We start from the raw sequence: 4,551 nt of genomic DNA, 5'->3' as shown, positions 1-4,551 counted from the left end.
CGCTCTGGGTCGGAGCTGGAGCAGCGCGCCGGGGCCGGGCCCGGGCGGGGCGGGGAACCCAGGGAGCCGCCCCTGAGAGGGGCCGGGGCCCGGCACCGCGGAAGGGCCTGTCGGGACCGCGCCGGTCCGGGACCGCGGGCGGAGCCGTGCCGTACTACAAGTCCCAGGGAGCGGCGGGAGCTGCTGTCGGAGCGGGACTGTCGGAGCTCCTTGTACGGGTACAGGTACGGGCTGGGGCGGGGGCCGCAGGGGCGGGGGGAGGCGGCGGGGCCATGCCGGGCCGGGACCGGGGGAGGCCGGGAGGCACCGCCGAGCCCCTCCGTGAGGGCCGGGGGCGCGGGGCCGCCACCCTGCCCGGGTGCTGTCGGCCGGGCCCGCGGGCAGCGGGAGGGGGCGCGGGGCGGCACCGAGGGGCTCGGGCGGGCAGGGGCGGGCAGCGGTGCTGGAGCGTGTCCAGAGCTGGGCAAAGGAGCTGCCCAAGGGTCCAGAGAGTAAATCCTGTGAGGAGCGGCTGAGAGAGCTGGGGGCGTCCAGCCTGGAGAAAAGGAAGCTCAGGGGAGACCCTCTCACTCTGAACTGCCTGAAGGAGATTGTTGCCAGGTGGGGACCGGCATCTTCTCCCGGGTAACAATTGACGGACAGGTCAAGAGGAAACGGCTACAAACTGCACCAGGAAAGACTTAAATTGGATATTAGGAAAAAATTCTTCACGAAAAGGGTAGTGTGGCATTGGAACAGGCTGCCCAGGGAAATGATCGAATCACCATCCCTGAAAGGGTTTAAAAATCTGTAAATGTGGCACTTTCAGGACATGGGTTAGTGGTGGGCCTGGCGGTATTGGGTTAGTGGCTGGACTCACTAATCTTGGTGTCTTCTCCATCCTTAAAGGATTCTGTGATCCTGCGCATCCCTCTCCCCCCCGACAGGTCTGTGCGAGGGAGGCTGCCCTGCTGCCCTGGCATGAGCTCTGCTGCGCCTTCTCTCTCCATCCTCTGGGCTCGTGAGGTTTCAGACCATTTATTCTCTCACCCTGCCGTGCCTGGTGTGGGGCTGCATGCCTGGTCTTTCCCAGTTCCATGTGCCAGGCAGAGGGAAGGCTGGCACCTGTGAGGCTGCTCTGTGTGTGCCCAAGCCCAGCAGACCACTCTGCCTGGGGATCAGCATCAGTACAACAGAGGAGCAGAGGAACAAGCTGACGTAACCCTGTGTAAAGCAAGAAATGCTCCACTGGCTGTCAGCTCGGCTTTCCTGAGCCTGCATCCCAACCCAAGGGCTGCTCTTGGTGTGGCAGAAACAGCTTGACAGGCTGAGACAAATTCCTGATGGGCAAGTGGGGGTCAAGCAGTATCTCCAAAGCTTAGACACACTTCATAGCGAACCTGGGGTTTGGGAAGCAAGGTGAAGAATAGAAGCCAGCTCAGTAGGTGCGGAATCAGCTAGGCTTTAGGCAAAAGTAAATCAGCAGTGAGCAAAATATTTCAGGAAAAATAAGGAGATGGTGAGGCTGGCTGTAGGGGGGGCCACTGGGATAAATTTGTGCCTGAGCAGCTGAGGTCTTTGATTCCCATGGCTAACATGAGCTTCCAGAGCAGGCTCAGCTCACGAGCTCCAGGGCTGTTCTAGCACCGTCTAGTTTACTGGGGCTGGAATTGCATTGTGAGTGTCCGAGCTGTTGAATGTGCAAGCTTGCAGTTTCACACTGCCTTAGCACAAATGCTCCAAGCATTAGATAAATGTCAAGCACAAGTGAAGAAAGCGGGTTGTTCTCATGTTATCTCTAACAGTATGTTGGATGTGCTTGAAATAGAACTGTCTATATGGACTGCTGTGAACTGGCTGGGCTATTTTAAGGGTTACTAAACCTTGTGGCTGGTGTCTTTTGGGACACAGGACTGAGGCAGCCACACGGTAGGATTTGCTCTCTGGAGCAGCTTTGCAGGGTAGGGCTGCTCTTCTTGGGGTGCTGCTGTAATTCTGGGGGGGACAGAATGAGTCTTTGAAAATCCAGGCCACTTGCTGCTGGGTTTTTCCCCCTTGCTTTGGGAATTGGATGTAGCAAGGCTAATCTGAGCAGCTTTTAGAAATGGCTCTAGGTTTCCTTCTGTGTGCACAGTGAGAGAGCCCAGCGAGCTCCCTTTGAGCAAAGAAGTGGATTCAAGGATATATGGGTTTGTTCTAAGATTATCACCTGGCTACTGTACTTGGAGATGCTCAGTAGCATTCTGTCTTAAGTATTTTCATAACTAACTGTAGGGATTGAAAATAGCAAGCCTATAAAGCCAACAGAACAAACAGGTGAAAGATCCCACTAAAACCTGTGATTGCTAGTTTGGCTTTTTGCTGTTGTTTTGTGGATTTTTTTTTTAATATCTGTACCTGACAGTGCTCAAGTCACCACAACAACTTTGGAAGATATGCTAGTGAGAGATTATTGAGTGATATTTTTGTTGCTCTCAGATGTCCATATGCTGTGTTCTTAGGCTCTTGTTAGGTGTAAGCTGGAGCAGTTGGGATGAAGGTTGTTTCAGGCATTAAGTGCATCTTCAGGCAACAGCACAACCAGAGATGTAGGAGGGCTGTCTATAAGTGCTGTGTTCGAAGAATGCAGAGCTGAATTAAATCTGATTGTTCCCTGGCTTAGCAGTGAAATGCTCCAGGTGCTTTGTGGCAGAGGAACAAGGCTGTGCTCACTTAATTTCCAGCATCATCAGCATCAGGTACTTCACCAGTAGGTGAAATGTATTTTTAGAATACATTGTACAATGTATTTTAGAATACATTTTTAGAAATGTATTTATTCCTGGCATTCCTGGTTAATGACAGGACCTACCAGGATTTCAGCATTTCTCTGCATTCTCTGTGTTTATTGTATTTCTGAATAGAGCATGGCAGACCAGGCAAATGGGGAGATTGGATGGTTGGAAGTAAAAGATCTATTAGTTTTTGGAGAGTGGAAGTGAGGAGCTAATGTGAGTCAGTGGAAGCAAGTGGTGGCTTGAACAGAAGCTGTGATTCTGTGTGTCTTATCCTGCAGTGTCCTTCCAGCTTTCTGATACAATTTGCCTCTGTCTTACCAATACCTTTGTGTTTTATAGCCTACATCACTGTTGCTGGTGTCCTAAATGAGAAACCACAGAATGTATTTTGCATAATCTAATATTGTACACTTGGGGAAAATTGTTAGTAAATTATTAATTTATCTTATCAATTTTGCTGTTTCCCTCTCTCCTTGGCTGTGTCCTCTGTGATCTTTAAAGAAATCTAAGCTGTAGCTTAATGTCAAGTGCACTTCTTGTACTAAGAAATCCTCATGGGAATGAGATTGAAAATTGGTTTATTTATGTCCCCATTTATGTAATATAAATCATCATTTGAAATCAAACTTGAAATTGAATTTAACAACGTCCATAGTTGTAGGACAGAAAATACAGTTTTTTATCAAAATATATGTCTAAGTCCTATTTGCAGACAGTGCACAGAGGGGGCTTGGAGGAGGAAAATGCTTTGGGACAGAAGATTGATCTAAAGAAACTATTTTAAATAAGGGAGGAGAGGAGAATGTGGATCTGGGCACGGAAAACATAGGGGGAGGCATCCTCGGGAGACAGAGCTGTGCAGAGAGGAGGGCAGGCCAGGCCTGTCTGTGGCTGAAAAGGGGCAAACAAATGCCTGGTGATGGCAGGAAGATGTGCCAGTTTCAGGGCAGGGTTGTGGCCAGTGGCAGAAGAGGAAGATGGGAGTGTAGAGATTGCAGTGTAGAGAAGAGCACTTGGGTTTGGAAAACCCCTGATAGCTTGTTAAACCCTGTGTTTTCCCATGACCCTCTAAAGGTTACTTCACACTTCTGGTCATTCTGTCTTCATGAAGGGCTCAGATGAGTGTTTGCTTTTGTTGGCTCTGAGGAGGGGCAGCAGGAGGCTGTGCTGGCAGAGCTCTGTGTGTGTTCTAAGGGGGTATTCCCGGACAGAGCCAAGGCGAAGCGCAGCCAACTTCCATCCCATTGCTCTCACCACCACTCCAGACCTGCCAGTCACCTGGGAAGCACTCATTTGGGGAAAAACTTTCCCAGTAATTGTAGGAAACAGCATTTCAACGTTGTTGCTTCAACCTCAGCATCTTTCTTGCAGTGCCAGGGATTTGGTCTGGAGCTGGTGTTTATCAGTGGACCAGATTTTGATGATCCAAGAGGATCAACCTCTTCGGATGAGCTGCCTTCTGATCAGAATAGCAGAATTGCTAGCTCCTGTGGCAGTGACAGGACCAGCATCCTTGCACCTGGCTCAAGGGAAGTCCCAAGGGTGAGGAAGAGTTTTCCCAGGCCTTAGTACAATGCCTGCCTGCCTGCCTTGCCAAGCAGCTGTGCTCCTCTACCTCAGTAGGAACCAAGCAGAGAACTTGGAAGTAAGATTCATCCTCTGGGTCCTCCTGGATTGAACTCAGTCTGAAGGGTGTTGAAAATATTGATGCTGGTGATAAAGACCAGTTGAGCTCCTTGAGGAGTCTTTTACAGAATCCCTTAAACAAGAAGAGATTATGTGGAAAACATTGGTT

General features: G+C 50.3%; 1 protein-coding gene across 1 annotated transcript in view; it reads left to right on the top strand.

Annotated features, from left to right (window-relative positions):
- Window positions 1–66: 66 nt before the first annotated feature.
- Window positions 67–4,551, top strand: part of LOC116994585 — a 33,463-nt gene continuing 28,978 nt past the window's right edge. The window contains exon 1 of the mRNA XM_033056405.2: window positions 67–224. The gene's annotated coding sequence lies outside the window, so the exon portion shown is untranslated. The remainder of the gene's footprint in view (window positions 225–4,551) is intronic.

This window comes from Catharus ustulatus, chromosome 3, assembly GCF_009819885.2.
Source record: "Catharus ustulatus isolate bCatUst1 chromosome 3, bCatUst1.pri.v2, whole genome shotgun sequence".
NCBI lineage: Eukaryota > Metazoa > Chordata > Aves > Passeriformes > Turdidae > Catharus > Catharus ustulatus.
The sequence above is the reverse complement of the archived record's forward strand: the minus strand, read 5'-3'. Positions and strand labels throughout refer to the sequence as shown.